The sequence below is a fragment of the Schistocerca piceifrons genome, chromosome 1 (genome assembly GCF_021461385.2).
Source record: "Schistocerca piceifrons isolate TAMUIC-IGC-003096 chromosome 1, iqSchPice1.1, whole genome shotgun sequence".
Taxonomy (NCBI): Eukaryota; Metazoa; Arthropoda; class Insecta; order Orthoptera; family Acrididae; genus Schistocerca; species Schistocerca piceifrons.
Window position 1 is genome coordinate 54845575 of NC_060138.1, and position 27531 is coordinate 54873105.

Here is a 27531-nt window from a genome sequence, read left to right on the forward strand (position 1 = left end):
TGGCTGGAACCACGAATTGGTACTAACTGGAATCGTAAATTTACAAGCGTTTAGGAATGTAGGGTTAACTGAATCTTCTATACGTCTTGACAAAAGTTTTATGTTGTATTTTAGTTCTGTTGACTGTTTTATTGTTCAACGGTGGTGAGGAACAGTCACACAAATTTCGCCGGAATACGCTGAAAGATCAGAAGGTGAATGTTGTATACGAGAAAATGGTGCTACTATCTGAAGTTTCTACAACTAAAACCCACGCATATCGTATGATGCGTTATTATTTATGACATTAATTGTGTCCATCATTAATGCTACCTGAAAACTAGTTTTTGTGGCCGCATAAGGCCTGTGTAAGAGGTGACGTGTCGGGTGGGCATGGACGTACTCCTGCAGCGAAAGTTCTACGCCACTGTCAGCGAGGGAGCCAACGCCGCTGCGTGGCTGAAGCGGTCGACGACCTTCGTAATTGGTTTAGTCTACTGGCGGCCTTATACCGGGCTTCTAGCCCTCGCCTCTCTCTCTCGCGCACTCTCCCCCCCCCCCCCCCCCCCCCGCCAACCGCACTCTGTGACGTCAGCGAAACCGCCGTTTGCAAAGTATCGCAAACCTCGCCCATGGTCTGCAGCGTGGCATGCTTCGTCGGGAGCCTTTGTAACACTATTGCACCTCTCACACTGTCGCGATAACACAGAGCAACAGGCTGCGTCTGAGCATTCTCAGCCTGTCTCCATCTCAACAGCAGACCTGCATAATATTTGGCTAGCGTAAGTCACCCAGCTGATTAGTCTCTAATAGAATGGTCTAGGGGTAGCGTCTTTGAATTATAATCAAAACGTCATCGGTCCCGGGTTCGATCCCCGCCACTGTCTAAATTTTGATAAATAATCAGCATTGGCGGCCGAAGACTTCCGGCATAAGAAGTCAGCCTCATTCTGCCAACGGCCTTGTCAAAGTGGGCGGAGGAGCGGATAGAGGTTCAGGGCACTCTCTTGTCCTAGGGGTGGGAAATTGCCCCTAAAGGCGGAAGAATCAGCAATGATCAACGACATGAGGATGCAGAAGGCAATGGAAACCACTGCATTAAAGACACGTAGCGTGTATCCACAGGACATGTGGCCTGTAATTGAAGAAGTGTCATGATGATCTCTCCATTGGCAAAAGATTCCGGAATAGTCCACCATTTGGATCTCCAGGAGGGGTCTGCCAAGGGGGAGGTTACCATGAGGAAAAGACTGAATAATCAACGAAAGGATAACGTTCTACGAGTCGGTGCGTGGAATGTCAGAAGCTTGAACGTGGTAGGGAAACTAGAAAATCTGAAAAGGGAAATGCAAAGGCTCAATCTAGATATAGTAGGGGCCAGTGAAGTTAAGTGGAAGGAAGACAAGGATTTCTGGTCAGATGAGTATCGGTTAATATCAACAGCAGCAGAAAATGGTATAACAGGTGTAGGGTTCGTTTTGAATAGGAAGGTAGAGCAGAGGGTGTGTTACTGCGAACAGTTCAGTGACCGGGTTGTTCTAATCAGAATCGACAGCAGACAAAATGGTTCAAATGGCTCTGAGCACTTAGATCATCAGTCCCCTAGAACTTAAATCTACTTAAACCTAACTAACCTAAGGACATCACACACATCCATGCCCGAGGCAGGATTTGAACCTGCGACCGTAGCAGTCGCGCGGCTCCAGACTGCAGCGCCTAGAACCGCACGGCCACCGCGGCCGGCGACAGCAGACCAACACCGACAACGATAGTTAAGGTATACATGCCGACGTCACAAGCTGAAGATGAACAGATGGAGAAAGTGTATGAGGATATCGAAAGGGAAATGCAGTATGTAAAGGGGGACGAAAATCTAATAGTCATGGGCGACTGGAATGCAGTTGTAGGGGAAGGAGTAGAAGAAAAGGTTACAGGAGAATATGGGCTTGGCACAAGGAATGAAAGAGGAGAAAGACTAATTGAGTTCTGTAACAAGTTTCAGCTAGTAATAGCGAATACTCTGTTCAAGAATCACAAGAAGAGGAGGTATACTTGGAAAAGGCCGGAAGATACTTGAAGATTTCAATTAGATTACATCATGGTCAGACAGAGATTCCGAAATCAGATACTGGATTGTAAGGCGTACCCAGGAGCAGATATAGACTCAGATCACAATATAGTAGTGATGAGGAGTAGGCTGAAGTTCAAGACATTAGTCAGGAAGAATCAATACGCAGTGGGATACGAAAGTACTAAGGAATGACGAGATACGTTTGAAGTTCTCTAACGCTATAGATACAGCAGTAAGGAATAGCGCAGTAGGCAGTACTGTTGAAGAGGAATGGACATCTCTAAAAACGGCCATCACAGGAGTTGGGAAGGAAAACATAGGTACCAAGAAGGTAGCTGCGAAGAAACAGTGGGCAACAGAAGAAATACTTAAGCTGATTGATGAAAGGAGGAAGTATAAACATGTTCCGGGAGAATCAGGAATACAGAAGTACAAGTCGCTGAGGAATGAAATAGATAGGAAGTGCAGGGATGCTAAGAAGAAATGGCTGCAGGAAAAATTTGAAGACATCGAAAAAGATATGATTGTGGGAAGGACAGACTCAGCATACAGGAAAGTCAAAACAATCTTCGGTGATATTAAAAGCAACGGTGGTAACATTAAGAGTGCAACGGGAATTCCACTGTTAAATGCAGAGGAGAGAGCAGATAGGTGGAAAGAATACATTGAAAGCCTCTATGAGGGTGACGATTTGTCTGATGTGATAGAAGAAAAAACAGGAGTCGATTTAGAAGAGATAGGTAATCCAGTATTAGAATCGGAATTTCAAAGAGCTTTGGAGGACTTACGGTCAAATAAGGCAGAAGGGATAGATAACATTCCATCAGAATTTCTAAGATCATCGGGGGAGGTGGCAACAGAACAACTATTCACATTGGTGTGTAGAATATATGAGTCTGGCGACATACCATCTGACTTTCGGAAAAGCATCATCCACACAATTCCGAAGACGGCAAGAGCTGACAAGTGCGAGAATTATGGCACAATCAGCTTAACAGCTAATGCATCGAAGCTGCTTACAAGAATAATATACAGAAAAATGGAAAAGAAAATTGAGAATGCGCTAGGTGACGATCAGTTTGGCTTTAGGAAATGTAAAGGGACGAGAGAGGCAATTCTGACATTACGGCTAATAATGGAAGCAAGGCTAAAGAAAAATCAAGACTTTTTCATAGGATCTGTCGACCTTGAAAAAGCGTTCGGCAATATAAAATGGTGCAAGCTGTTCGAGATTCTGAAAAAAGTAGGGGTAAGTTATAGGGAGAGACGGGTCATACAGAATATGTACAACAACCAAGAGGGAATAATAAGAGTGGACGATCAAGAACGAAGTGCTCGTATTAAGAAGGGTGTAAGACAAGGCTGTAGCCTTTCGCCCCTACTCTTCAATCTGTACATCTAGGAAGCAATGAGGGAAATAAAAGAAAGGTTCAGGAGTGGAATTAAAATACAAGGTGAAAGGATATCAATGATACGATTCGCTGATGACATTGCTATCCTGAATGAAAGTGAAGAAGAATTAACTGGTCTGCTGAACGGAATGAACAGTCTAATGAGTACACAGTATGGTTTGAGAGTAAATCGGGAAAGACGAAGGTGATGAGAAGTAGTATAAATGAGGACAGCGAGAAACTTAACATCAGGATTGATGGTCACGAAGTCAATGAAGTTGAGGAAGTCTGCTACGTAGGCAGTAAAATAACCAATGACGGACGGAGCAAGGAGGACATCAAAAGCAGACTCGCTGTGGCAAAGAAGGCATTTCTGGCCAAGAGAAGTCTACTAATATCAAATACCGGCCTTAATTTGCGGAAGAAATTTCTGAGGATGTACGTCTGGAGTACAGCATTGTATGGTAGTGAACCATGGACTGTGGGAAAACCGGAACAGAAGAGAATCGAAGCATTTGAGATGTGGCGCTATAGACGAATGTTGAAAATTAGGTGGACTGATAAGGTAAGGAATGAGGAGGTTCTGCGCAGAATCGGAGAGGAAAGGAATATGTGGAAAACACTGATCAGGAGAAGGGACAGGATGATAGGGCATCTGCTAAGACATGAGGGAATGACTTCCATGGTACTAGAGGGAGCTGTAGAGGGCAGAAACTGTAGAGGAAGACAGAGATTGGAATGTCAAGCAAACAATTGAGCACGTAGGGTGCAAGTGCTACTCTGAGATGAAAGGTTAGCACAGGAAAGGAATACGTGGCGGGCCGCATCAAACCAGTCAGTAGACTGATGTCCAAAAAAAAAAAAAAAAAGAAAAAGAGAATGGAACAGCCCACGTGTCGGTTTCCTTTAAGATATCACCAAATTCCCATTTTTAGCAGAAGCGCTCTGGTAGAAGCTTACGTCTCAGTCGCTATTCAAGAAAATTGTAATTTGTTTTAAGGCCCCTTCCTTTGTTTCTGAGCCAAAAATGATAACGATGTTTTCTAATCGGAATAACATCCTCCTTAAGCCCTCGTCTCATGGGGCGATTTAGTTAACGTTGACGCGGCGCTCTAAAAGCTTCGTGACATTATTTCCTGCTATTTCACGTTGAGGAATGATTTCGTCGCGTAAAACTCAAGATAAGTTCTGCGATATTTTGCAGCGTACCGTGCAAAGTGGAACCAGTAGGAAGCAAGAACGCTCCCAGCATCACAAGCAGAAAGCGAGACGCCATATTATATTTGCAATGTTAAGTAAGAGCCGATATTGCTTGGGTTTCTTGTTATAACTTAATAATCCTATGAATATGTGCTGTTCGTAAGCACTAGCACATTGAATATCTCGAAAATGAATCGTTATGGGTACGACATAGCGTAACAAACTAACAAGGAACGTCTTATTGATGGTTAAGGAAATATCATAGTTAGTTATTTTCGAGTTTTATCTCGCATATTATGAAAGTAAGTCGTTTTAATGCAACGGCACAGTCAAGATTCATGAAAAACGTGTCGTTCTCTTTAGGATTCGTTGCAATTAGTCAGTAACATTTCGGCTAACTTTCAGCGTAGCGTAGTTAGCTGAGGCTCCGTATTATGTAAGCGACGGTAGGCTTGTTGCTGGTGCACATTATGCTGTAAAATGCCTGACACACAAACTTTTTATGAAAGGTTGTCGAACTTTGTTCTGAAATTACTAGAAATAATTTGTGTAATATTTCATGTTATGTAAACATAAATGTGCTCTCTGTCAGGATTGAGTTTGTTTGATTTGGTGAGCTTTTATAAGCTGACGCCCTTACTCGAATTGTGTCATTCGCCGGCCACTGTGGCCGAGCGGTTCTAGGCGCTTCATTCTGGAACACCGCTGCTGCTACGGTCGCAGGTTCGAATCTTGCCTCGGGCATGGATGCGTGTGATGCTCTTAGGTTAGTTAGGTTTAAGTAGTTCTAAGTGTAGGAGACTGATGACCTCAGACGTTAAGTCCAGTAGTGCTTAGAGCCATTTGAACCATATGAGCTTGTGTCATTCATGTTTGTCATATTACATGTTCACATGTATTGAAGCCTTCATTTATGTTTACCACAGACAGAACAAAATAGCTAACACATGAACAAGGCAGGAAATGTGCATTTTAATAGTACTAACGTACTAGAAGTTTTACGCTCGTCCATTTTCGTGAACAAACTGTGCGGTTTGCGAGCCAAGTAAAGGGGACAAACGCCGCTGGCGAGTGTTCAGTGTGCCAAATCACGTTTTCCAGCTCGTACCGCGTGCCGAGAGCGCTGTGTCTCGTGACGTTGGACATCTTGTCTGCGTGCACGTCCACGTTATTTTCCCCCTCCCGTCTAGTGAAGGCTTTACCCTTGTCTGCCTGTGGGGAAGCAAGCGGGACATTCTCCCGGGGGAATACGACACCATCAAGTGATGAAGCTTAGACGATACAAAGTTATAATGTCATAGATGAGAGAAAAACAGCACTTCAGGCAGAAAATAAATTCTGAATTTCAGTAATTATGTAGCTGCAATTTTGCATATCCTTTCTCTAGTCCTGAAAGGCATTTTTTAATGAATCCGGACATTACACATTTACATTCCGGGAGATATGAAAAGCTGTTTCATCTCAAAAACAAACTTTACTGCGGTAGTCATTATCCATTTCGATTCGTCCCATGTAGCAAATTCACTACGTCTGAATCAATTATCCGCCGGGAAATCTTGCAATAGTTGCAATTTGTATGCAAGGAAACAGAGACATTTGTGTGAAATATTCATCACAGTGTTCTTAGGAATGCCTGTTTCTCAGTCCCGTAGACTGCGTTGAAATGCTGTACGCACGGTATAAAGATTATCATCACTCATCCTAGATGTACCGCTTATTGCCTCCTCGCCGACACTGCCTGTCTCTTTAAACTTTTCATACTGTTCTGTGATGATTTTCAAGTCTGACGGATCTCAAACCCATGCACTTTAGAGCTGTTGTCGGTCTATGATAGGCAACTATGTTTCACAAAACTAGAAGATACGATTTGCTTTCCGCTGCACGAATGCCACCGTGACAGCAGCACTCCTAAATAACATTAACAAGAGAGACAGAAAAGGAATCCTGCTCTGTGGAAGCAAAAGATCCTCAAGGACACGGGAACGTGCGTTCATACGGAAGATGTGAAATGCTACTATACAAAAGTATAGAAAAGTACCCCCAATTTTAATTAACGACTAAAAATCTAACAAATAATTTTACGTACATAAATAAATTTGTTGGAAAGGAACGATACACAAATGAAATAACTTACTTTTAACTATTCATGAATTATTTTGTAAGTAAGTATCTTTGAGTTAAAATATGTAAAGAAAACTCTGTGAAACAAAATGTGATAGGTACGTTCGTTTGTCCAACGGTATAAGAAAAGCGGAAGGCTATTTGTTCGCTCTCTCTCTTTTGTCCTCTGTTACCGAGATAACCCGTGCAAGAGTCACTATTAAAAGTTTGTTGGATCATTACGTTAATCTGATGTTAAGTTGCCGTGTTTCATTTGAGGATCGCTTTCCTTGCTATTCCTGTTATATGTATTTTTACTACGCACTTTTGTGGTATAGTTGCAGTCTGCATCGGTGCGAAGTTGGTGGCGCATTGTTTGGTGGTCATTGCCGTATTCATTCGTGGTTAAATTCATAATTTTATAATACATACGTCCCTGAGATCATTTTACTGATCTTTTCCTCTCAAAATCCGGCCAATGTTATTACGCGAACCGCGCAATATTCAGATCGGCCATTGGCCTCCAACCAATTTCCTCTACCAGCGCACTCGCCATACTGACGTATGACGATGCTGGAATGCAGAATTCAGCTTAATTAGAAAAGAGAATAAAATTTTTTGTTTGCTGTGTTTTATAATTTCAATAATATTGCCACCAGCAAAGCAAGAAACATTCATGTAGTGTTCCCAGCCAGTAGTTATCAATTTTTCAGTGCTTTCTTAAAAGTCATGGTTACTAGCAGATACAAATTGTACTAAGATTACATTTTAATTAGTTAATTCATATCTGTCCAACCAACAATTATATAACATATCTCTTTTTAATTGAGAAATGCTACAACTGATTGAGTTATATTATTTAGATAAGATACCTGTATGGTGGGAAAAGTGGCAATTGACTCTGAATATAGAAAAGTGTGAAGTTATTCACATGAGTACTAAAAGAAATTTCGATTACGCGATAAGTCACACAAATCTGAGGGCTGTAAGTTCAACTAAATACTTAGGGATTACAATTACAAATAACCTAAATTGGAACGATCACATACATAATATTGTGCGTAGAGCAAACCAAAGACTGCGATTCATTGGCAGAACACTTAGAAGATGTAACAGGTCTACTAAAGAGACTGCTTACACTACGCTTGTTCGCCCTATTCTGGAGTATAGCTGTGCGCTTTGGGATCCGCGTCAGGTGGGACTGACGGATGACATCGAAAAAGTACGTAGAAGGGCAGCTCGTTTTATATTATCGTGAAATAGGGAGATAGTATCACAAACATGGAACGTGAATTGGAGCGGTAATCATTAAAACAAAGGCGTTTTTCGTTGCTACGTTATCTTCTCATGAAATATCAATAACCAGTTTTCTCCTCCAATTGCGAAAACATTCTGTTGGCACCCACCTACATAGGATGAAATGATCATCATGATTAAATAAGAGAAGTCAGGGCTGGAACAGAAAAAATTTTAAGTGATCGTTTTTCCCGCGTGCTGTTCGAGAGTGGAACGGTAGAGAGACAGCATGAATGTGGTTTACTGAAACCTCTGCCAGGCACTTTATTGTGAATAGCAGAGTACTCACGTAGATGTGGATGTAAATTACCATAAACAATTAAGTAAATACGTGTATCTAATGTTGTTCCCTAGAAATAAATTTTGTAGGTACAGAGAGGCTTTGTACTGACCAGCATTTCTTAGTAAATGATGCTAGAAAGCTACAGTCTGTCAGTAACGTATATTTAAGATACAGTACATCTTCCCAAGTGCCTTTGTAGTATCTAACATTTTAAATACATTTTTCTGGAGTAATTAATTTTCATTTAATCTTGTAACATCCTGTTTACATTTCCTACCGACAGTTGCAAATACTTATTTTATAATCTTGAATATGTTGTGCAGACAGATATCCTTATTGGAATCGGGTAGCGAATGGAACACCACTAGCAGCTTGCAAGGAGAGGACCACCTGCTGAAGAAACGGAGCAGGAAACCTGTGATAGAGACGCGAGCCAGCCCGGCAGATGGACGGCCGAGGATGGCGTGTGGCGTCGACAAGGGGCATTGGTCTGGATGGGGCAGCGGGCAGTGCTGGGCCTCGAGAATCCAAGGAATGCAGCGCAGCTGCATGCCAATAGCTGGTTATTGCGGATTACTCTCGGATGCTGGGGTTAGAGCATGCGCTTGATAAGCGCTGGCTTCAGGGCAAACGTGAGGCAGTGGTGGTTTAGTTGAGCGCCCCCTGAATTACACAATGCAACACAAATCATTCAAATGGCTCTGTGCACTATGGGACTTAACATCTGAGGTCATCAGTCCCTTAGAACTTAGAACTAGTTAAACCTAACTAACCTAAGGACACCACACACGTCCATGCCCGAGGCAGGATTCGAACTTGCGACCGTAGCGGTCGCACGGTTCCAGACTGTAGCGCCTAGAACCGCTCGGCCACACAATGCAACACAATTCGACAACACAAGTCCTCCACATAGTTGAACATATGACACACAACTACAACAGTCCGCCCGGGTTCCCGGGTTCGATTCCCGGCGGGGTCAGGGATTTTCTCTGCCTCGTGATGACTGGGTGTTGTGTGATGTCCTTAGGTTAGTTAGGTTTAAGTAGTTCTAAGTTCTGGGGGACTGATGACCATAGATGTTAAGGCCCATAGTGCTCAGAGCCATTTGAACTACAACACAAACAAATCCACAGGGCTGTGTTCCCGGACATTGAAAAAGCTTTTGACTGTCTCTTGCATAACAGCCTCATACACAAACTAAGCGATGCTGGCTTCCCCGATGGGTTCATGAGCCGGCCGAAGTGGCTGTGCGGTTAAAGGCGCTACAGTCTGGAACCCCAAGACCGCTACGGTCGCAGGTTCGAATCCTGCCTCGGGCATGGATGTTTGTGATGTCCTTAGGTTAGTTAGGTTTAACTAGTTCTAAGTTCTAGGGGACTAATGACCTCAGCAGTTGAGTCCCATAGTGCTCAGAGCCATTTGATGGGTTCATGCATCTCATACACTCATATCTGACGAACAGATGTATCACCACTGACGTGCAGGGGAAACAGTCGACACAACACGGTATCCAAGCTGGGGACGAATACTGGGCCTCATCTTGTTGAACCTCTAAATTAATGAACTCCCAGCAACACAAAACATGGCCATCTAAGTGGATAACACAGCTACACCCGCGTAAGATTGGAAACTGCTGACCATAAATTCCCGAGTACAGATAACACTCACAACTGCAAAGTCTTGGAACAATGGTAAAGCAGTTCTTTTCACACGCAGACCGAGACTACTGCGGAAACATCAACACTGTAGACAGATAACACTACATGCACGTCCAGTATCTTTCTCAGAGAGATGTTAGATATGTGTCTTACTGGAGCAGAAACTTGTATGGGGGAACCACATCAAATACGTTGCCAAGAGAGCGCACTTGGAGCTCCAACAAATCTACCCAATGCTTCACGGGAAACGCACACTAAACAGGAGGGTTTCGAGGTCCATTTACATGACATTGATGAAATCTCTGATTATGTATGCACTTTCTGTCTGGACATTAGCGGCTCCTACACTCCTCCAGGTTATACATTGGAAAATGCTACGTACCATTATCAACGCTCCCCACTAAACCCGTATCGTGGATCTTCGCGATGAATACTGCCTTGAAATCCTCAAGGAAGCATTCAAAATACACTCCACTATACAGGTACTCGATACACTGGAAAAATCCTTTCAAACGAACGCTGGGAAACTATAACCTCAACTATAGATGGAAGCATAAGCGACAAAAGACACTGCTGGCTACGTCATAACCACATATGCCGAGGTAACATACACTCACGAGCGATGATATCAGCAATCCCCTGCACATCAGCGATATTGACTGTATATGCCAGCTGCAGTCACAACCGAACAACAGAGAAGCTGACAATCTCGCGCACTAACACACGAACAACACTACTTTTAACCATGAATCCAGTGTATGACCTATCGGACACTAACCGATGATGAACCCCACTGTTACAGGCATGCTGATGCTGGTCGAGAAGTCAAGACCGGTTCCCAGCTACAGCCGTCGAGTGACAACGACTCACAGCATCAAAGGTATCCACCCGCATGATACCCACCACTAACTTACCTAACCCGTGAGTGATCTGTCACAGGTAGTATGCAATCCACTACTGCTCTTACTACCTGACACGACTGTCGCAGGAATATTTTTCCTTTGACTCTTGCGTTGGCCCTTTCTTCTTCTGCTGTTCACACCGCTACCCTTCGTTCAACTTGTGATCCAATCTACCTCTACATGAGCGCGTATTAATGGTTAATCACAACCAGGCGTACTCAGATATCGCAGTATCCACGTCCTCCGAAGACCTCACTTAGTGGAAAGTAACCAATATGAAGAGACGGCAGTAGACCATTTATGTTGGCCATCATGCCAGTATGGAGGAGATCCATCCACTTTAAAAAATAAAAAAAATGACTGAGTGTATTCAACTGAAAGGATACTATCTGAATGAATTGCTCCTAGTAAACATTAAATTAGCCATTTCTGTTGCAATTCATTAATTTACTATTCAGTGTTAAGTAGGGTGTCGGCTTTGCTTAGGTATTTTTGGAACTCAGTTTTGGGGTGAGATCTATTATTGAGTGGATCATATGCTTTCACCACATGTTGTTATGTATGTACCGCTATTCATGGCCCTGTGTGTAGTCTGAATGAACTCAGAGAGAAACAGTTATTCACACTCAGTCTATTGTATTACACACAACTGTCTTGAAAGTTCCTGGCAGATTAAAACTGTGTGCCGGACCGAGACTCGAACTCGGGACCTTTGCCTTTCGCGGGGAAAACTACTGCCTTGTTAAATTTTAAATTCATTTGTAGCCACTTATTGTAACATCGGTTGATTCTCTTGGGACAAGTAACTTAGAAGGACTTTATTTGTATCATTTCGTAAGTCACATTATATCTGGTGAACAATGAATTCGTTGGCATTTGTTTATTCTGAACGTAGTCTGGATTTTTAGTACTTACTAATAAATTGAATTACATTTCCTTTAGAAGTTGTGCCAACACAATGCCCCGCCCCCCCTCCCTTACCCCCCCGCCCCCCCTCCCTAACCCCCCCCCCCCCCCCGCCACGCAGCCACAACAACATATCACTCTCAATTGTTCTTACGTGTTGAAGTGTATGATTTGGAAGTGCATGAATATTCTGGCTGTAATATTCTATTTTTGCATGTATGCAGACTGAAGCGATAAATGTCAGTTTTTGCCAAGGCCACGAATCGAACCAAGGTTTTCTGCTCACCATGCAGATGCGTTAAGAAATACGCCACCCTGGCACAGTGGCTTTGCGCAACCTAGTACGCCTCTCTCCTCAATCCAAATTCCCATTCACGCCTCAGCGCACTCACTGTTCGATTTTAGCAGAAATACAAAGTGGGCTAAGAAGTGAATGGGAATTACGATTTAGGAGGGAGGCGTGCTAGGATAGTCTATGGGGTTGCCCAAAGCCACTGTGCCAGGGTGGCGTAGTTCATAGCACATCTGCCTAGTGAGCATGAGACCGGGATTCGAATCCTCGTATTTTTACAAATTTCCATTCGTCACTTCAGTCTACATAAATAAATTACGTCTGAGACCTCAAAAATGTCTCTGGAGCCACATAGTTTGTACAAACAATCCTTTTGGCAGAACAACCGCAAGTGAGAATTATAGCAGAAGGTGAAAACACCGCTTCAGTTGTAAATTTCTTTATTTTCACACGACCGGTGTCCGACTGTTATAAGTCCATCTTCAGGTATCGTAGCTGTGCTGTGCTGTGGTCCTCGAGTGCATGTGTAATAGGCGCGCTGTGCTGCCTATGAGCGCATTGCTACCTGTTCTGCGCTCATAGGCAGAACACTGCGCCTGGTAGACGCGGCAGTTGGGGACCACAGCACAGCTACGATGCATGAAGATGGGCATTTAACAGTCCGAAACCAGTCGTGTGAAAATAAAGAAATTTACAACTGAAGCGGTATTTTCAACCTCTGCAATATAGTTTCTTCAGAGTATTCCTTTTGTAAATCACTTAAGAGCCACCGGGAAGAAACGGTCCCTTCTTGATAAAAATCGTATGCTTTTGCTTCGCAGGGAATGGCGATATTTTCAGCGGGTGTCTCTCAGCGGAAAGATTACCGAAAGATAAGTATTTATCAGGACACGGCAGAGACGCAAATTGGAACGCCATTAGTGATATACACTCCGTTCAGACAAACAAAAGCTGCCGCAGACTTCGATAGGTCGACAGCTGTTGGGGTACAAACATACAGCTCTCTAAAAGTAATTGGTCGTATTAGTTGGAGAGTTTACACTCTGAGAGAGTTGAAATAAGTTTTGTCTCAAATATAGGGTGTCTCAAAAAGATTCATTTGATTTCAGAAAACTATATCTTATACATGAACAAAAACAAACATGTGAGATGAATTTTAACATGCACACAAGACTGCAATATGCTTGGTTTCTAAGGAATTATTCGATTCATCACGGCTATCTTTTTACATTGAAGCACGTACGACCTTGGTGTATTTTTTACAATACGTTTACCATCAAAATCTACATTTATATTTCACAACTATTCAGTGTGCCATCAGCCAGTCGCAAGACAAACATTCGGACGATATAGAGCTCGTCCTACACTTTTAGGATGATGCCTGTAGTTACGTGATTCACTGCCGTTGCTGCTTGGCATCGCATTTCTCGCAAGGTATTTGGAAGAGAAGGCCCATGACGAAATCTGTAAAAGGAAAAGCGCAATAGTGTCACATACCGCGAAATCAGTCAACCTTGAATGCCAGTGATGTAATGCGAGTTGCGTACGCTGATCAGTCGTTGAGTTAATCCATTGTTAAGAACTGCTCTCACATATAGGTGCCATTGTGGTGGTGTTCCGTCTTCTTGAAAACTGAAAATTTTCACGTGTTCTGGCAAGCGTAGAAGAAGTCACATCGCTGACATATCCGGTTACGTGATGCTGTCACAAACTTTTTGGAAGAAAAGAAGTGGTCGTAAATCGATTGTGTGGAAACGCCGCAATACGCGTGAAGGTTCGGAAAGTATGTTTCGTGGTCGATTACGGAGTACGGTTGTTGTGTTCTCTACATTCTTATGGATTGGAGATCCAAGTTTGTAGCCTTAACGGAATATAACCTCCTCACTAATTACCAAATGTTAATGGCAAACGTTATTTCAGACCTGGACGCCCGGTATCAATTTTTATAGCTCTCCTCCTTGTTGGTTTATCAGAACAACGAAGGACTTGTAGTAACAGAATCGTGTACGGTTTTAAACGCAAACGGCACCACACGACTCCCCACATACGCATACGAGAAATGGCGCACTCCCGGCTTGCACGACTAGTACGGTAGACCTTTGTATACTACGTGCTAAGGTCTCTTTAATGCGACCAGTCGATTTCTAATTGCAATAATTTTACCTTGGAACTCCTCCATTTGGTCCGTGTTTGCAGAGTAAAACAATAATATCAGAAACTGAGTCCGTTTTGATGCAAAACGCCTTGTTATTCGTTTATTTCTGTATTTTCCCAAACGAGTTTGGGAAAATAAAGAATAAAACTACTTTGCGGAAATAAAGAAACGAACGAATAATAAGGTGTTTTGCATCAATGCGGACTTAATTTCTGATATTGTTAAATTCCACTTACTTAAAGAACCAGTGTCGCAAAACTGCTGGAGGCCTTCATGGAATGCTTCTAACTGTGGACGTTACAGTGTCGTACTCTTGACGGAAAACACGACCCGCAAGGTTCTAACTAGGTAACACAGGCTAAAACGGAGAGAATAGAACGTCCTTCGTAGTTGCGATGTTACCTTTTCGTCCCGACGCACACTGTGTAATGGGAAGCCACGAGCGACCAGGCGACCTGGCTGTTCAACGGAGACCGGTACAGGCAGCTGCACGAACCTTGCTACTGGCGCCTAGATAAATTTCCATTTTCGGTGTGTATGTTAAATTTTGAGTGTCTATCTTCATTCTTTTAATAAGATGTGTTCTTGTAAAAGCGGACAATTGAAGTGCCCTGTGTATCACCTTGATGGAACGTTTTTATGTTTCTCGCCTGTGCTGCTACCGTATATCATTGCGCACTGAATGTATTGTTATCCGTATCCGAGAAGTTAGTTCGAGGTTGGTAATCTTCCAACATCTCTTCAACACTTTAACTGCCAGGGACATAAACCTTGTCGTTTGCAAGAATACCAGCCGTTTATACGGTATAATAACAGTTTTCGTTAAGAACGCTAGGCAAGATTTAACTGTAATACTAACGATTATGAAAGGGTGAAACTTTATTCTCTGGAACAAGTTCCTTGCGTCTTTGAATGCATAGTTTCTTCCTCAGATTTTAATGAATGTTCGTTTATGTAGACAATATAAAGCTTTACAGAGTCTGAATAAAATGTCAGATCAAAACACCTTCGACTGTCTAAATCTCCAGTTTTGCTTTACTGTTGCTACCAGTTTCAGCGTTACACTATGCGTTCTTCAGGCACCTAGCAGTCTGAAAGTGTTGATCGAAGGGATCCCTTCGTTAAAAAAAAGTATACGGATACCAGTGACCCTACGATGGCCGCTATTACGCTTGTACTAAAAGTTGGGACACTTCCTAGACGTCGGTCACGGGGCCTGAGGATGGTGTAGTGTAACGCTGAAACTTGTAACAAAAAGAAAGTAAAACCCGGGAATTTAGACGGCTGAAGGTGTCTTGATTTGACATGTTATACTGAAAAGCTCAGGTACCGCAACCATCCTATATAAAGGTGGGCTTAGAGTTGGAATATTATTTATTCACCTTCATAGTGCACTATTCTACTTTCAATAACTGAAAACTTACAACCAACAACTAGCTACAATTTCTTAGCCATGTTTTCACATAGTAAAGTTTATTGTGTGATACACTATGAATCAACACACTTTGCACATGACGATTGTAGACTCGCTGCCCTGATATATAGTTTTTTTTTTTTTCTTGCCGCCGTTCCTGTTCGCCTAGAACAAAATTTAAAAAAGTGTTTCGTGACTCAGAAAGTAAAGAGACACAAGAGAAGAACGCATCGTTTAAAAGCACGGTTTAAGAAATCAAATCGATAAATACTCGCGTGGCGACTGACGCAGTTCTAATTGCTAAAAATCTGGATCTTCTTCTGAACTGTCGATACCGTCATCTTTACTGTCATTTTCAACAGAATCTTGCTCCACTTCGCGCAAAATTTTGTCGTCCGTAATAAAAGGGGAGCCTTATCTCTGGTTTCATTACGTACTGAACAAACAGCTGTCACCCTCCGGCAGCTTGCCTTCATACGACTTCATATTGCTGTTTGAGTAACTGGGTCTTCCTCGCAACCCAACCATAACAGATCGAGCCCGTCAATATACGAGAAAGATATTTCTGTTCAAAAATGGGAGAAATTGTGGTCTAAAAAATTTTTGCAGCCGTCAGCTCATGAGAGTTACCGTCAGTGTGTTAAATGCATCCTCCCCTTTAGGAAAAACAGTTTATGAAAGACATCGTAAAGAGTACTGAGACGTAAAGTCGTTACACTTTTACATATTTTCGATAGTCATTGACCGACAACGCTTAAAACTCAAACATTTTCAGAACATATGTAATGTTCTCTACAATGTTTAATCAGGACAATGGGGATTCGAAAGTGAAAGAGAACTCTACTAAGAAAATTTCCCAACAATACTGTTCACGTCAGTTCTAGTTGTCGTTTCTTGGAAGACTTATTTTTTAAATGATGAGAGGTGAAGGATATTTGCTTTCTGTGTGGGGGTAGGGGGGGGGGAGAGTGTTAGAATTAATAATGAAATAGTTCTTAGTATACAGAAAATGCTACTCACAATTCCTTCTTAGAAAAGAAGAGTACACACTTTTTACAAAACATGCTCCCCATGCAGTACTCTTCTCCATTGCGGCGCTTTCCCGACCTGCACAATGCAATCGCATTTAAAATCCAGCAAGTTCAGATGTGTGCAGTATACAGACTGTTCATGAATCACTTTATTGGTGCATCTTTACTTCTGAACTGGCCGACATTGGACGACTTCAGGCAGTTAATACTTTGTGTTTAACCGCTTTAATAACAATAATAATGATAATAATGAAGCTGTGTGCAGCATTGCAGTAGCGCTTGCGTAGTTACTGCTGTGTCGTGCCTTCAACCGATTCACTTACATGTGTCGAAGCGAGTAATTAGGTAATTTCTGGACTTCAAACGGTTCAAATGGCTCTAAGCTCTGTGGGACTTAACATCTTAGGTCATCAGTCCACTGCACATAAAACTACTTAAACCTAACTAACCTAAGGACATCACACACATCCATGCCCGAGGCAGGATTCGAACCTGCGACCGTAGCAACAGCGCGGTTCCGGACTGAAGAGCCTAGAACCGCTCAGCCACAGCGGCTGGCAATTTCATGTCTACTGCAGGTGTTACCTACAACTTGGAGAAGATATTTTGTTGAGATATTCAGCATTTGTTACGAATATGTATCACTTTTATTATCAGAGATGCACGGGACAGGATACACCACATGCTAGTAGTTGGTGGATTATGTGAAGAACCTGTAACCACCACTCTATTAATACTACCAACTGAGAAAAAGTAATTATTGGTAGCTTCTACAATCAATATTAGTGTTTTACAAAAACGTTATAATAGCAATGATCTTTTGAAAACAATTCAGTTTCGAAAGTGGATGAGAATCGAATCGTTAATTTTCACCCCTCAGAAAATTTCCTTTTACCACTCAGTGGGTAATATCCTACAACTTTGGGAACCACTTGTCTATAGTGATAAGAGTAAACGGAGGAGTTGTTTTCCAGGAATATTACCTGAAGTAACCAGTAAGGAGACTTCTGTAATCGCGATTTTTTACAATTATTTTTTAAATGACAGTATCGTTTGTCTTAGCTGTCTACGAGCAGTGGGAAGCAAGGGAGTGACCCATAACAGAAGACAAGTACCGTAGTTTCAAGGTGCGCGTCGTCGCGTTCGAGCACTCGTCCAATGTTTGCTACAGTACGGTCGTCCAGAGAAGATTCCAAACAGTTACAGTGTGTTTTTAGGAGCTGATTCGTCCGTCTGCGTCAAACTACCTTGTAACGTGATTCTGTATATGTCCTTACGGGAGCGCTTCAGTGTTGCCACAACTGTGTAGAAAACTGTAGTTTCACTAGCAGCCGTCTGCGCTCTGCTGTTGGAAGAAGCACTGCCAGCCCTCAGGGATCACCGGCTGATTTCACTGTGTCTCCTCGACTTCTGCTCTTGCAGACAACGGAATTGGCTACTTATTTCCGATTATTACAAGCAGATTATTTGGGCTGTTATATAACTGCTTGTGCTGTGTGGGAACACGCTCAGTTGCCTAACTTTCCCGTGTATTGCGTCACTTAAAATGTTGGTTCCAGAATTGCAAGCTGCCTCTTTTTTAAATATTAGTCAGTGAATTTGTATTCGGTACATCAAGCATAGCATTATGTAATATGACTAGCGTTCTTGTGAGTGATCAATCTTATCTGCAGACGATAGTCTTAAGGGATTCTGTCCATGCTGTCACCAGTTAAGATGATTGCGGGGTGATATCTCCTCACTGCCGGCTAGCAAGGCTACAAGACTTTGGGCAAGAGGGGACGGGTTCAGCCCATATCACTGGAATGAATAACATACGCTTCATTGCCCCAGCTTCCAATAGGTTTCATATCGGGACAAAGATAAATTCTGGAATGCAAGAGAAATCTGGTAAGAAGATTTCCTAATTAAACTATTTACATCGTCTGTAGTGGTCGTTTCCTCAGCGTAACAAAGAACGAAGGAGCAATATGTGTCATCGCAACGGACGAGGTGAGCAAAATAAAGTTGGCCTCGAAAATATTTAATGCCCCTTAAGAGAGCCAACGCAACTCGCAACAGCCGCTTTCGATGAAGAAGCCGGAAGCCAGGTTACCTACCTTACATTGCATGATATATTTTCCAGGCCAGTTTCATTTGGCTTATCTGGTGTATGAATACCTTTCTGTGTTTGCATTTTACGATTTGTCCCTAGCAAGGGAAATTTCCACAAAGTATGGAAGAACTTCTGAGAACAACTTTGAGAATTCACGTCATCAGTAATGTATGGCCCCAGAATGCCAGTATCGATTACGTTTGAGAGGCGCATACGGGGCCTGAAGATGGGATAGTAATCTCCCGAAATTGATAGCAAAAATAAAATAAAATGACCTCTAAACTGCACAGTTGTTAGGAAAATTCCATTGTTAAACATTTTGAAAGATGTTTGAATATCCGTCACTGTAAGTACAAGGAATAATGTGAAAAATTTCACATTACGAATAAACTGAGAAAACCAGTCCTTGCGTTTCAATAGTTACAACGAGACGGACAGGGAATTAGTAAACAGAAGAGTAAAAGATGCCTTGAGTGCTTTTGCTAAACTGAGTAGTTCTTTCAATACTAAGCTTCCGGTATATGGGAAATACGAAGTATACCAGCTAGGGTATATTACCTGTTGCGAATAGTAGCCAACAAACTTGGAATATCTGCGCGGAAATAGTAAAAAGAAAAAAAGAAAAGGAGGAGGTTTGCTCACGAGTAACTACAAAATGCATTTGAGGAATTAATACATGTGACAGGAAAACCGTAGATGACTTATGAATAGACCATAGTTGAAGACGTAGTCATTAGTGTAATGAACACGGATTTACGGTGGGAGAGATACACCCACAGGGGACTGAATTGCGTAACACAGAATAAGCAGACTGTCTGTGGCATTCCTAGAGATAAGATACAACCGATGTTACGCCCTACTGTGAGATGAGTAGATTAGTTTAAACCGAATGCAGGAGCTACAATGTTGGATATGGGCCAGTCAGTTGTAGGCCTTTGATCACAAGGGGATATCGTAAGTCTGATGGTGTGATGTGTGAATTGACAGTTCCAATGAACCTTACCTGACATGAAGGAAAATTGAAATAGGAGATGAACTGCATAACTGTGATGTTGAGGAATCTGTATATGACCACCGGAGTTGTAAATTGATTATCTACATCTAAATCGACATCATACTCCGCAGGCCGCCAAATGGTGCAAATGGCTCTGAGCACTATGGGACTTAACATCTATGGTCATCAGTCACCTAGAACTTAGAACTACTTAAACCTAACCAACCTAAGGACATCACACAACACCCAGTCATCACGAGACAGAGAAAATCCCCGACCCCGCCGGGAATCGAACCCGGGAATAATGGCGCGGGAAGGGAGAACGCTACCGCACGACCACGAGCTGCGGACGGCCGCCTAATGGCGTGTGGCGCGTGGCGTGTGGTGGCAGCAACCCTATTACACTAGGGAATAGTGCATGGGAAGAATGATTGTCGGTAAGCCTCTGTATCGTGTCTGATTTCTCCAATTTTTTCCTCGTGGTCAATACGCGAGATGTACGTGGGACGACTCCTGAAAAGTGTTGTCCCGAAATTTCAATAGTAAATCTCTCTGTATGCACAACGCCTCTCTTGTAACGTCTGCTAGTTGACAGACACATCCCCCAGGCTGTGGCTAAGCCATGTCTCCGATATATCCTTTCCTTTCAGGACTGCTGGTTCTGTAAGGTTCGCAGGAGAGCTTCTGTAAAGTTTGGAAGGTAGGAGACGACATACTGGCAGAAGTAAAGCTGTGAGGGTGGGGCGTGAGTCGTATTTGGGTAGCTCAGTTGGTAGAGCACTTGCACGCGAAAGGCTAAGATCCCGAGTTCGAGTCTCGGTCCGGCATACAGTTTTAATCCGCCAGGAAGTTTCTGCTAGTTGAGTTTGTTTAGCATCTACGTAACACTCTCTCGCCAGCTAAATAATCCCGTAACGAAACGCGCAGCTCTTCGTTGGCTCATCTCTATCACCTCTGTCAATCCTACCTGATAGGGACCCCAGATAGATGAACACTATTCAAGAATCGGGTGAACCAGGGCCTTATAAATGTCTCCAGAATTCAGCGGTAAAGGGTGTTGGCAACGCTCCACTTTGCAGTGTGGAGAATAGCACAAATGAAAAGTAGCAGAAACACGTAGAAACAAAAACTTTGTACGTTCGGTGACTTAGACGAGACCATTCATCACTGACGCTACAAAATGTTGAACTAGACGGTACATTTGTGTTGAAACCATAGCTAAGTAAACAAAACTACAACCGAGTCGGAGAGAGCACTGAACAAACAGACTAGATCAAGGTGACACAGGGGGGATTCAGGTGAAGCTTACCACATGAGTGGCGCCGTTTGCTCCTGGTGGTAGCAGAGGATATTCGCGCTCGTCCAGTGAGCGAAAGAGCGTGCGTTCACGAGTGATCTTGCTGGTCAGTTTCGAAGCTCTAAGTACAATGTGGAAACATGGCGACGCTCAGACTTTATACAACTCAGTTTTCGCCATTCCCGTGTAACCTGACAACTTAAAAAAAAAACAACAACAGCAAAGCCGTTACCAACTACATGGGAGGGCAGGCGTCAAAGCATATTTGCTGAGTCGTAGTCACTTACACGTCTTTTGGTCCTCAGACGTTTTCTGCTTAGTTTAAACAGTGGGAAAGGCGCTTAGCACTGTATCGCTACGCCGCCACAAGGAAGAAGAAAGACTATTTAAACTGGAGTGGTTTTTTAATAGCTATCTCTAGTTTCAGCACGTCAGCTACTCCTCTCAAAATGACGGCAGCTCGAAACTGTTCAAAGCTTTTGTTTCGTCGGAATGTTAGGAAAAATTATCACGAACTTCCTTTTCTCTCAAAAATTTCATTAAGGTTTCATCTGTGAATGAATTTTCAAGTTTCTGTAATTAAAATTTGATAGGGAAATTACGGATACACGGTTGTTCCCTTTAAAAGGGACCTGGCTGTGTCATCTGACTGATTGCTTATTAATATCTGTTCGACGGGTGTTTTTTCCCAGATTCGTGCGATCACACAAGTGCGCATCTCACCACGTGGCAGTACTGGTAGTTTCGATTGTTACACGTGTGTTATTACCGGTATTGTAGTGCCGATCACCCAAGACACTCAATGGACCTGTTATCTAGCCATCCAAGTGCCACACGGGGTTCATTGAAACACACGCAGTGAAGAGTTGTAATCAGCTAGAAAGAAGAAGTTCGCATAGTCAGCGTGGTGCCATGATGCATTACTCTTTATTAGGTTAACGGTCCACCCCCCCCCCCCCCCCCAACACCCACCCACCCACCAATGAACCATGGACCTTGCCGTTGGTGGGTAGGCTTGCGTGCTTCAGGGATATAGATAGCTGTACCGTAGGGGCAACCACAATGGAGGGATATCTGTATAGAGGCCACACAAAAGTGTGGTTCCTGAAAAGGGGCAGTAACCTTTTCAGTAGTTCTAGGAGCAACAGTCTGGATGATTGACTGACCTTGCCTTGTAACACTGACCAAAACGGCCTTGCTGTGCTGGTACTGCGAACGGCTGAAAGCAAGGGGAAATTTCAGCTGTAATTCTTCCCAAGGGCATGCAGCTTTACTGTATGGTTAAATGATGATGGCGTCCTCTTGGGTAAAATATTCCGGAGGTAAAATAGTCCCCCATTCGGATCTCCGGGCGGGGACTAATCAGGAGGACATTGTTATCAGGAGAAATAAAACTGGCATTCTACGGATCGGAGAGTGGAATGTCAGATCCCTTAATCGGACAGGTAGGTTAGCAAATTTAAGAAGGAAAATGGATAGTTTAAAGCTAGATATAGTGGGAATTAGTGAAGTCCGGTGACAGGAGAAAAGACTTCTGGTCAAGTGAATACAGGGTTATAAATACAAAATCAAATAGAGGTAATGCAGGAGTAGGTTTAATAATGACTACGAAAACAGGGATGCGGGTGAGCTACTACAAACAGCATAGTGAACGCATTATTGTTGCCAAGATAGGTACGAATCCCACGCCTGCCACAGTAGTACAAGTTTATATTCCAACTAGCTCAGCAGATGACGAAGAGATTGATGAAACGTATGATGAGATAAAAGAAATTATTCAGATAGTGAAGGGAGACGGAGATTTAGTAGTCATGGGTGACTGGAACTCGATAGTAGGAAAAGGAAGAGAAGGAAACGTAGTAGGTGAATATGGAATGGGAGGAGGGAATGAAAGAGGAAGCCGTTCGGTAGAATTCTGCACAGAGCTTAAATTTATCATGAAATGGGGCTGTATACATGGGAGAAGCCTGGAGATACTAGAAGGTTTCAGATAGATTATATAATGGTAAGACAAAGATTCTGGAATTCGGTTTTAAATTGTAAGACATTTCCAGGGGCAGATGTGGACTCAGACCACAATCTATTGGTTATTAACTGTAGATTAAAACTGAAGAAACTAGAAAAATGTGGGAATTTAAAGAAATGGGACCTCGATACACTGAAAGAGCCAGAGGTTGTAGAGAGTTTCAGGGAGAGCACTATGGAACGATCGACAAGAATGGGGCAAAGAAATACAGTAGAAGAAGAATGGGTAGCTTTGAGAGATGAAATGGTGAAGGCAGCAGAGGATCACATAGGTAAAAAGACGAGGGCTAGTATAAATCTTTGGGTAACAAAAGAGATATTGAAATTAATTGATGAAAGGAGAAAATACAAAAATGCTGTAAATGAAGCAAGCAAAAAGGAGTACAAACGTCTCAAAAATGAGATCGACAGGAAGTGCAAAATGGCTAAGTAGGGATGGCTAGAGGACAAATGTAAGGGCGTAGAGGCGCGTATCACTAGGGGTAAGATAGATACTGCCTACAGGAAAATTAAAAGGACATTTGGAGAAAATAGAAGCACTTGTATGAATATCAAAGAGTTCAGATGGAAAACCAATGCTAAGGATAGAAGGGAAACAGAGATGTGGAAGGAGTATGTAGAGTTTCTATATAAGGTCGATGTTCTTGCGGACAATATTATGGAAATGGAAGAGGATGTAGATGACGATGAAATGGGAGATATGATACCGCGTGATGAGTTTGACAGAGCACTGAAAGACAAAGTCGAAACCAGGCCCCGGGAGTAGTCAACATTCCATTGGAACTACTGACAACCTTGGGAGAGCCAGGCCTAACAAGACTCTACCATCTAGTGAGCAAGATGAATGAGACAGGCGAAATACCCTCATACCTCAAGAAGAATATAGTAATTCCAACTGCAAAGAAAGCAGGTGCCGACAGATGTGAAAATTACCGAACCATCAGTTTAATAACCCACGGCTTCAAAATACTAACACTAATTCATTACAGACGAATGCAAAAACTGCTAGAAGCCAACCACGGGGAAGATCAGTTTCGATTCAATAGAAATTTTGGAACACGTGAGACAATATTAACCCTACGACTTATCTTAGAAGATAGATTAAGGAAAGGCAAACCTACATTTGTAGCATTTGTAGACTTAGAGAAAGCTTTTGACAATGTTGACTGGAATACTCTCTCTCAAATTCTGAAGATGGCAGGGGTAAAATACAGGGAGCGAAAGGCTATTTACATTTTTTACAGAAACGAGGAGGTAGTTTTAAGACTCGAGGGGCATGAAAGGGAAGCAGTGGTTGGGAAGGAAGTGATACAGGGTTGTAACCTATCCCCGATGTTATTCAATCTGTATATTGATCATCAGTAACGACAACAAAAGAAAAGTTCAAAGTAGGAATTAAAACCATGGCGATGAAATAAAAACTTTGAGGTTCGCCGATGACATTGTAATTCTGTCAGAGACAGCGAAGGACCTAGAAGAGCAGCTGAACGGAATGGACAATGTCTTCAAAGGATGGTATAAGATGAACATCAACAAATGGAAAACGAGGATGGTGGAATGTAGTCGAATTAAATCGGGTGATGCTGCGGGGAATTAGATTAGGAAATGAGAGGCTTAAAGTAGTATATGACTTTTGGTATTAGGAGAGCAAAATAACTGATGACGGTTGAAGTAAAGAGGATGTAAAATGTAGACTGGTAAGGGCCAGGAAAGCGTTTCTGAAGAAGAGAAATTTGTTAACATCGAGCATAGATTTAAGTGTCAGGAAGTCGTGTGTGAAAGTATTTGTATGGAATGTAGTCATGTATGGAAGTGAAACGTGGACGATAAATACCTCAAACAAGAAGAGAAATGAAGCTTTCGAAATGTAGTGCTATAGAAGAATTCTGAAGATTAGGTGGGTAGATCACATAACTAATGAGAATGTATTGAATAGAATTGGAGAGAAGGGATATTTCTGGCACAACTTGACTATAATAAGGTGTCGGTTGGTAGGGCATATTCTGAGGCATCAAGGGATCCTCAGTTTGGTATCGGAGATCAGCGTGGAAGGTAAAAATCGTAGAGGGAGACCAAGAGATGGATACACTAAACAGATTCAGAAGGATGTAGGCTGCATTAGTTACTGGGAGATGAAGAAGCTTGCACATGATAGAGTAGGATGGAGAGCTGCATCAAACCAGTCTATGGACTGTAGACCACAACAACAACAGCAGGTTTACGGTTCAGTGATAGTAACCAACATATACGCATCAAGAAAATTTTCATTATTCCGAGGGACGAACAGGTACAACTCTTATGTTTCGTTTATCGAGGAGAGCATCTTCCTTATTCTATCATGTAGCATGGAAGTTGAATCGCCACAGCAAAGAAGCAGACAATGGAACTCAGGAAATGTTAGTTCTAGGAACCCTTTAGTATGAACATGTAAATCTGTCGTTGGAAATGTTATAAAACGACAGATATGGCAAACGGTGAAATTTGATAACGTTCGTGTTGGACATGCTGGTGCAAATAGGTCTGCTACCTAAGGAATATAGAAAACATGAAAATACACTGTGTCCGTGACAGAAACCACTAAACTTTAGAATCTGTTCTCACCCGACTTAGTGAAATTAATTTACTTCCAGGCAGGAACTGAATGTCACTTTGGATGTGCTATATCAACTCAAAATGTCTTACAAGGCGTGGTAAGTTTGAGAACCCTTGTATTATCGGGCAAAGGGCGTTTAGCATTTTCTCGCAAACACAGAAAGTGTTAGCAGCTACTCACAAGGAAACCCGAGCACGGACTCCTCGCTGCCATCGCTTTAGCCAAAAAAAAGGAAAGAAAATATCAACGTACTTCCTCCGTAATGGGCCATATAAAGACAGCCACAAACTGAAGTCGGAAGCAATATTTCTGGAAACGGTGCTTAATGTAGAGGAAAGATGTTTCCAGGAGATGGTAATGCTGGCGTTTCCCGCTGTTTCCTTCAGTTGTGGCCGTGGTGTATCCATGTATCGACATGAAACAGGGATTTTAGATGTAAGAAACCGTACCACGGCACACGTACGACGCAAAAACCAGTTTGGTGCAGAACATATCGTTTTTTCCTGAAATGTGGGGGTAACCAAACTAAGAGTTTCATGTATGTTACAAATGGAAACAATTCTGTTCTATTCGCAAATTGTGTAGGACTAAATAATAATGAATGATGTGACTCTTCAAGGTTTCCCGGTGGATGTGTTGTAAACAGTCTTCACGGGTTTGCACAACGAGATCCGGTGGCAAACCCGTGAAGACTATTTACAATAAAGAATGACCTTATTATAAGAAGCGATCACTTCAGGATGTGAGTAATTCTGTATAGACAGAACAAAAGCATATCACTGACCCAATACCACATACTCGGCAGTAATTGAAGAACAATTACGTTCTTAGATAGTTAAAAATTTATCAAGCTGTTAGCATTTAGTAATATGATATGTACAGTGATCAATTTTCGGCACAACTACTTCATTTACCGGAAACAGTCATAAAAACCTAACCTTTGCAACTTCACCTAGTATACAAGCTAAAGGACCTTGCGATTGTGATGGTGGGGATTAGCTGCATTCATAAATACTTTAGCTTTATATGTATACTATGGTAAAATTGTCAATAATACTGAAATTAGCGCCAGGGCTTGTCGATCATTCGCTGAACAAAACAGTACGTGCAAAAGAGTAAACATTTAGGACTAAACTCAGGTCGAAAACGTTATTTCGTAACAGAAAATAGTGTTATACTTTTCAGTTACTTAAATGTAGAATAATTCTTTTTGAGATTATCGAGAAAGTCTGTTTAAATTACTGAACTAGAGGAGAAAATTTCGAAGATTGTTGGAAATTCTGTCAAGTGAAATATCTCTGTTCTTAACTAACATTTGTTCCAAATGCCTGAGTGTAAAATTCTGCCAAGTGATTGATGAAGGTAATATAGGTGTCGTTCATTCGTGATGCTAGCTTGCTATTCAGAATGAAGACCTAGAGGCTTAGTGGATCACTTTCCGAGTATGCAACCAAAGTGATCGTATGTTCTTCCGATACATCGTTCGATGATCTTACGGCCTCAAAATCAGCCCCGAACGTGACGCCGCCGTGGACAGATGTTACACCAATGAAGAGTGCGCTGACAGGCACTTCATGTACGGCAAAGCGAAGGGCAGTATCCTTGAAGATGCAGGATTGCTGAAGAAGCTGTTCCTCTTCGCAGGCACCCGACAGGCGTACATTTAGTCGGTTACATCAACGCCCAAGAGAAACCGTTAGTTTCACACACCATGTATGAAAAGGTCGACCCGATCCATAACACCCGATGTTGAAGAAAGGGTGTTACCCATTTTACACTAACGCCCGACTGCTTCAACAAGGAGGTTTGTTACACAAGAGCCTTTCCTGAGTCACTGCAGTGTGTGACG